Genomic DNA, 8,546 nt, shown 5'->3' on the forward strand with positions numbered 1-8,546 from the left:
TGAAAAAAAGAAGGGGCATTAGGCACTAGCAACCGTAATATTTAACGTTGCCAAGCACGATACAGAGTATGGAAGTCGCTTGTTAATTTTGTAACCGAGTGCCGTAACACTACGATCACCTCGGGAGGCGAAGTGCAATCAAACAGGATTGAAAATGTTAGGGCTAATTTCTTAGCCCTATAAAAGCCCTATAAAAACTGTTATGCAAACCCGAAGGTTTCCATGATATGAACATACAGACAATCGGAAACCACCAGACCCCATCACAAACAGAACTCCACAATCCACCGCTGTTGACTTAAAGGCCAACAACTCGGGTGCAGAGTCTGCTGTGAAAGGAGCGGTAGCCTCCCCTGTCACAATTTCAATGCTTGTTTTTTTCTCAGGTGCCAAGAATTTGGTCCCGCGTAACTCTCATTTACTCTTGTTGCACATCTCCAAGGCATTCAGAACGCTCACGTGCCTTTCTTTCTCAGGTTTCAAAGCTCGTTTTCAAAATTCAGGTTACACAGATTCACAACTGGCATGTAAGTGGAAATATATTTGGTAGGGGACTACGTACTTTCCAAGGCGAACACGTCGTATATGTTTGACGTCAACACTCCTCGAGCAAAGCAGTCACTATGAAAGAGCATCCTGAAAATTAATTTCCTTACGATTTCCAACCGATTCCTTCATACCTCTAAGCCCACCACTTATGATCGAAAAAAAGAATAAATGTAGCCCTTAAGCCGCCTTCACCTTGTAATATTAATATTGGTGTGCGTTATTAATGGGGTCATCGTGGTCATCATCATCATCATCATCATCATCATCATCATCATCATCATCATCATCATCATCATCATCATCATCATCATCATCGTCGTCGTCGTCCTCCTCGTCCTCCTCCTCCTAATTGTTATTGTTGTCGTCATCGTCGTCGTTGTCGTCGTAACCTTCCCCATCCTCTCCCTTCCCCATCCTCATCCACATCATCACCACTAACAATGAAATCGCACCTTTGACATCCTTGCAATCATTTTAACTCCCCCGCGGGTTAGGGGGAAGAATTTACCCGATGCTCCCCAGCATGTCGTAAGAGGCGACTAACGGATTCTGTTTCTCCCTTTACCCTTGTTAAGTGTTTCTTGTATAGAATATAGTCAATTTTTGTACAGATTTTAGTCAAGCAGTATGTAAGAAATGTTAAATCCTTTGTACTGGAAACTTGCATTCTCCCAGTAAGGTAATACATTGTACTACGTTGCAAGCCCCTGGAGCAAATTTTTGATTAGTGCTTTTGTGAACAAGAAACAATTGACAAGTGGCTCTATCCCATCTCCCCCCTTCCCTCCGTCGCGATATAACCTTGAATGGTTGAAAACGACGTAAAACACCAAATAAAGAAAGAAAGATCCTCGCAATCATTTTAACACCTCGCCCCATCCACCATTGATAGATTCGTTTCTCCAGCCGCTCTTGGTCACCCAGAACTATTGTCCTGCGTCAGTAGTATACACTCTACCGTTTTAACCCTACCCGGTAAATACAAAAAACGAAGGACCGGTCTGAAACTGCGACGATACAGACGACCGGCTTTAAAGCACAAGATGGAAAATCGATAGGTAACAAGCAGAGAAAACGGAAACACAGTCAAACACCGAAGGCGTTCCCAACAACGCAGGTACGTTATGGTGAAGGGAAAACATAATGCTGACGGGTGTTCACAGATTTGGATTTCATCTTTGTCAGTTAGGTTTGTGCTGATGGCTCAGTTTGTGTCAACAGCGGTTCATTTGTTCAGTGTACATTGGGGATCGAGTCTGTATATACTATGTGACGGGAGCACGTGAGGAAAATATGGACAACTGTTGCTTAGTAACATGCAAAACAACGCTATACAGACGATCCAAGATAAAACCATCACCCCCCCCCCCCCCCACCGCTCCAAAATTCCTTCCACTGCGTCTGCGACTGTGGAACTAAATAGAGATATGAGAGGAGAACAAAGGTCCCGCGAAGTATGTTGCTGTGTTATCGCTTGTCGTTACTCCGCCAGGTAACAGCCCATTGCCAAGCGTCAGTTGGCCAGAAAAAACATTTCGTGCACCGCGTGCCTGTGAACTGCTGTGCGCAAACAGGTGTCAGTCGTGAGCGCGAAAGGTAGAAGTGGTGTAAGATGCAAGACGTAAGGCTTTTCTTCAACCATGTGAAACACATAAAGAAGAAGACAGTGGTGCATGGCGCAAAAGATAGACGTGGTGTAAGATGTAAGCCGACATAAGACTGTTCTTCAACCATGTGAAACACATCAGTAACCGTCGAAGAAGTGGTGCATATCATATGGCTTTGAACTTAAAGCTGTGGTCTATTTATGACTTTCCGGGGCTACGAGGTTGAAAAATAGGGATACAATCATGTACAGAATTCTGTACAGCAAACGCTACCCGAAACCCCACCTATACGCGTGTATGACCTTGAGAGCTTCAGTCAACGCTTGAATTTTGCAGGGATAACATCCGGTTTGCTCTCTCAAGACTGATCATATTTTATCTTCAAGAGAGATCAAGGGGAAAAAATAAACGCCCCGGCGAAGATTCGAACTCTCGACCTCGAGACTTCGTGTCGCATTGTCCTAACCACTAGGCTACTGCGCCAATCGAGAAAAAGAAGGAAAAACATTGATATGAATTCATGTTATGTTATTCTTGAAGCAGCATGATTTATATCTCTGTCCGCCCATTGTTCAGAAGTGAATACATGTATAACTATTTCTTAGATGTCTGTTTTCAACTGCACAGAGTTTTGGAGAGATTCAATTACTGTTCATGTCATTTTTCTTGCATGTTGTAAATAGAGATATCGCAGCTATTTGCATGGCGCGAATGTCGTGTAGCATGACGGTGTAATCATGTACTGCGATTCCGTGAAACATGTTTGCAAATAAAGGCAAATTTTAATGGCAATTTTTACGTTTTTGCAACGCATGAATGGGAATTCAAGCATAGAAAGATATACAATTATCAATTTTTTTAAATCTTTGACAACACTGGTGAAGTGGCCTAGCGGTTAAGACATCGGCCCCGACATTTCGAGGCCCCGAGGCCTTGAGTTCGAATCCCTGCCAAGTCGTTTATTTTTTCTGCTCGATCATTCTCGACAAAATTATGCTCAGCTCTGAGAGAGCAAACCGGATGTTACCACTGCAAAATTCAAGCGTTGACTGAAGCTCTCAAGGTCATACACGCCGTATAGGTGGAGTTTCGGGTAGCGTTTGCAGTACAGAATTCTGTACATGATTTTATCCCTATTTTTCAACCTCGTAGCCCCAGAAAGTCATAACTAGACCACAGCTTTAAGCCCATTGCGCTCACAGGCGTCGGTTGTGCGCCGCGCGAAAGGTAGAAGTGGTGTAAGATGTAAGACATAAGACCATGTGAAACCCATAAAGAAGAAGTGGTGCCAGGCTTAACAAGAAATTCCTCCGAGATAGGAAAAACACCCCCGTTGGTCAAAGGGAAATAACCATTCTCACTGCCACCAACTGAGAAGGTTATTTCCCTTTGACCATTAATATGTCCCTCTATAAGTCCTTGTAGAATCTTAATCCACCAATAACTCCCTAACCGTGTGTTTGACTGGTCCCAATTTTTGTAAGGACCGTCTCAGGAATGTATAGAACCTGTTCACCAAGTTTGGTGACGATCGGTCCGTTCATTCTTGAGATCTACATGCGAACACAAACACACAAACACACAAACACACAAACAAACACATCGACCGAAACCTATACACACCCCTATACCGGGGGTGTAAAAAAGACTATGTGCGCATACAGGTGTCAGTCGTGCGCCGCGCGAAAGGTAGAAGTGGTGTAAGACGGGCTGTACGGGCCTGAGGAAAAGCACGTTCGGTAACCGTTTCATGTCCAATCCTAAAACGTGTATGGGAATACTTTAAGCATAACATTCGGGTGGGTTTTTTTTCGAATAGAAAATATATAATACATCCATGCGATTTTATGGAATAACTCTGTTAAGTGTTGTTGTTATTGTTGCCAGAACAGCATGATTATTCCGTAAGATAAAATCGGTTATTGTCAGTTTGTTTGTTTCCTTTTGTACACAGCGAAAACAAAATCGAATAGAAATTATACATCCATGCATTTTTCATGGAATAACTCCCCCCCCCCCCCCCCCAAAAAAAAAAAAAAAAAAAAAAGAAGTGGTGTAAGACATAAGACTTTACTTCAACCATGGTGAAACACATAATTACGAAGAAATGGTGCATGGCTTGAAAAGACATGTAAGACTGGTTACTTCAACCATGTGAAACTCACGCCGATGAAGCGATATAATCAATCAATATGAAGCTTATATCGCGCGTATTCCGTGGATACAGTTCTAAGCGCAGGGATTTATATTTATTTTTTATTTATTTTTTTTATGCAATTTTTATCGCGCACATATTCAAGGCGCAGGGATTTATTTATGCCGTGTGAGATGGAATTTTTTTTTACACAATACATCACGCATTCACATCGGCCAGCAGATCGCAGCCATTTCGGCGCATATCCTACTTTTCACGGCCTATTATTCCAAGTCACACGGGTATTTTGGTGGACATTTTTATCTATGCCTATACAATTTTGCCAGGAAAGACCCTTTTGTCAATCGTGGGATCTTTAACGTGCACACCCCAATATAAGACCCAAGACATGTAAGATTATACTTCAACATTATACATATCCGACTATACTTCATCCATGTGAAATTTATGACGAAGATACGTTGTAAGACACAAAGACCTGTACGATTTTACTTCAGAATAATACATATGAGACTTTACTCCATCCATGTGAAATTCATGAAGAAGAAACGGTGTAAGACGCAAGACCTGTCCGATTTTACTTCAGCATAATACATAATTATGAGACTTTACTCCATCCATGTGAAAAACATAACAAAGAAGTGATGCACGGCAAAAAGACATGTAAGACTTTACTTCAACAATGAGAAATACACGAGACAGTTAATATGTAAGATTGTATTTCAACTACGTGAGACATTCAAACCAAAAGTTGTGTGAGACACAGGGCGGGGATGTAGCTCAGTCGGTAGCGCGCTGGGTTTGTATCCAGTTGGCCGCTGTCAGCGTGAGTTCGTCCCCACGTTCGACGAGAGATTTATTTCTCAGAGTCAACTTTGTGTGCAGACTCTCCTCGGTGTCCGAACACCCCCGTGTGTACACGCAAGCGCAAGACCAAGTGAGCACGAAAAAGATCCTGTAATCCATGTCAGAGTTCGGTGGGTTATAGAAACACGAAAATACCCAGCATGCTTCCTCCGAAAGCGGCGTATGGCTGCCTAAATGGCGGGGTAAAAACGGTCATACACGTAAAAGCCGTGGGAGTTTCAGCCCATGAACAAACAAACAAACTGGGAAATGTAAGATTTAACTTCAACCAAGAAACCAATTAGTAGTGGTGGCACAAGGCATGTAAGACTTTACTTGGACCGTGTGAAATGCATAATGTCGAAACGGCGTACAACAGGACTCGGGACATGTAAGACTTTACTTGGACCGTGTGAAATGCATAATGTCGAAACGGCGTACAACTAGACTCGGGACATGTAAGACTTTACTTGGACCGTGTGAAATGCATAATGTCGAAACGGCGTACAACAAGACTCGGGATATGTAAGACTTTACTTGGACCGTGTGAAATTCATAATGTCGAAACGGCGTACAACAAGACTCGGGACATGTGAGATTTTTCCCCAACGACGTGAAACCTATATTGAAGGAGCACGTAAAACACACAAGGAAAATGTAAACAAGACCTGAGAATGACAAGACTTTCCTCCAACGATTTGAAGCCCTGCGCGACCTGGCCAGAGAGGACAACCCCCGACACAAAACTTTGGGGAACTGTGGAAGACCTGCGCCGAACCTGCCAGTTCATACGATCAGCAGGCCTCTTATTATGATTAGGCCAAAAAAAAAAAAAGGTCTGTTTACGGTAACATAGGCCAAAAAAATAGGGTCGGTAGGTTGGGATTTTTTTTTTTCTCCAAAAAAGCATATTTTTACGTTATTTTGCAAATTTTTTATTTTTTTTTTCCCCAAATTCCAAAAAAAAGTCTAGGGTCGCGCGAAAAAAATAGGGTCGGTCGGGTTACCGTAAACAGACCTATTTTTATTTTGGCCTTATGAGGGACACAACCGTCGAACGCCGAAGAAGAAGAAGCACATAAGGAACTCGAAGAATCGACGAAAGACATAAGAAATGTACAAGTTTTGTAAACATTTAAATTTACTTCAACGATGTGAAGCACGGAAGGAAGAAGTGGCGCAAGGCAGAAGCCTCGAAGGACTTTACTTCAACCATGTTAGAAACGCCAGAAATATGCATGTGGACATACATTTCTGAGGTCTCACGGTCTATGTCGCGATAAACATTGTTGTGATGGATTTAGTGACAATGTTCGGATTTTATTGCTGAGTTTTGCTGGGTTTATTTCTCAGTTTGAAGAAGGTGAGCTATTTTCTCGGCTGTGTGATTTGGATGTTTTGATGTTGTCCCATTTGTCATCCAGTTTAAATGAACAGAACTGCACAACGCGCGTTTACATGAGATCTTTTCTCTTCTTTGCCATATTCTGGTTAAAGGCACAGTAAGCCTCCCGTAAACCATCACGGATACTGTCAGGCTTTTACACACAGTACAAACACCCTTTTATTTAAAAACTCACCGCTTGAGAACATCCTGGGTGCCCTCCGTAAAGAGCGAGCAATTTTCAAAGAATTTATTTTTGCGTGGTTTATCTTACCCCTGAGCCATCGTGAACCCGTGTGATCCAGTTTCCCTTTTTCACAATGCAGTCGTCAGTTAGTAATTTGAATGCGACTCGCTGTGAGCTTATCTGCAATAGCACGTTATTATGTACCTCTGACTATGCACGAAACAAACGGCTGTGGTTCATAAGAACTCTCGCGATGGCTTTTGACTGTTCAGAGGAACTGGCGATAGGCATAAACCGTCGTCTGCTACGGGAACCATGACCTTGCGTGACCCTGCTTCCGGGCGTTTCTTTTTTCAAACTTTCAAAACTTCGAATTGTACTGATCTTGTCTTGATGAAAAAAGAATTTCTTTCTTTCTTTATTTGGTGAGAATTCTTTTATGATTTTATGTTTATGTAACAAGCTGTCAATTTATTATTTAGATTTTAAAAGTTAGGTCTAGCGCCAAAACGCACCACGGTCCGGTTGTCTCTGAGACAATCCGCAAAATTAATTCTTTGAAAATTGCTCGCTCTTTACGTAGGGCACCTAAGATGTTCCCGTTTGGTGAGCGTTCAAATGGAAGGGTATGTGTACTGTGTGTAAAAGCCTGACAGTATCTGTGATGGTTTACGGGAGGCGCACTGTGCCTTTAAGTTCTTTTTTTTTAACGTGAATCTGCACTATACTGGCTTGTCACTTTCTGCCCTTGAACGTGTCACCGCGGCCGCGGGGTATGTTATCGACAAGACTGTTGAGCATTGTCTTGGTGAAGAAAAAAAACCGGTGCGTTCAGTTTCAGTCTGTGGGGTGGACAGATTGACTGAATGTATCAATTTGGTTTAAACAACATTTTATTCAGAATTTCTTCGCATGAACAGTTCGAAACACACAGCTAGGACACGCACTCAAGCAAATGCTTATATCACGTGACCAGAACAATACTAAATTACACACATTTTCGTAATGGTTGACATAACAACAATAAACCAGAGGAACAAATTGAAAGAATGGGGATGGGGAGCTAACTAGGAACAAAGGAATCTACAGAAGATAAAAAGAAAAGGGAGGGGGAGGGGGAAGAAAGTACTAACAACCACAAGGAGAGACTAGGACGAAAGCGCATAGGAAGAGAGAATCAAGTTTAAGACATGCAACATGTAAATTCAAGTAAATGTAACACTTTTTTTTATGGAAGGCAGTAATTCGTTAACATATAAAATACGAGACAAACGATAATAATCATTATTATCCCAGCGAAGCTGGAGGTATCCCGTGAACGCTATACTGTAATCGACTTGAGAAATGTGCATACCGAATAATACATGATAAAGAAGGATTCTTTGTGCCCGGCTACGTGCTACAGTTGGAGATGGAAGTTCACCAAAAATTGGGACCAAACTAACAAAAATACGGTGGGTGCAATAGTCGCCCCCATTTTTTCAGCAAACGCCACCCAAGGCCGCTTTGGGCGGGTAGAAATTCCGTAGTTTCCAAGTCTATGGATAAAGCTCGCGTAAGAAGAATACGTCACGGTCGAAAGTCTTTGACGTCAATTAATGCATCATGACGTCATGCCTCCCTGTAGTCTTTCTCTCTCGCGCAGTGTGTGTTTGTGTTCATTTTGTGCACATGACATGTGTTAGTGTTACTGTTTGTGTGTGTGTGTGTGTGTGTGTGTGTGTGTGTGTGTGCACACGCGTGCATGAGTCTGTACTCGTATGTGTGTGGTGTGTGTGTATTTGTGTGTGTGTGTGTGTGTGTGTGTGTGTGTGTGCG

At 42.4% G+C, this 8,546-nt stretch overlaps 1 protein-coding gene across 2 annotated transcripts in view; it reads left to right on the forward strand.

The window, feature by feature from the left end:
* Positions 1–8,546, forward strand: part of LOC138947782 (uncharacterized) — a 58,999-nt gene that overhangs the window by 26,680 nt on the left and 23,773 nt on the right. Inside the window, exon 1 of one of the 2 annotated variants that reach the window (XM_070319348.1) lies at positions 6,226–6,520. The exons of the other annotated variant lie outside the window; for it this stretch is intronic. The gene's annotated coding sequence lies outside the window, so the exon portion shown is untranslated. Of the gene's footprint in view, positions 1–6,225; positions 6,521–8,546 lie in introns of those variants that run through there. 2 annotated transcript variants of the gene reach the window in all.

Source organism: Littorina saxatilis, linkage group LG14, assembly GCF_037325665.1.
Source record: "Littorina saxatilis isolate snail1 linkage group LG14, US_GU_Lsax_2.0, whole genome shotgun sequence".
Taxonomy (NCBI): domain Eukaryota; kingdom Metazoa; phylum Mollusca; class Gastropoda; order Littorinimorpha; family Littorinidae; genus Littorina; species Littorina saxatilis.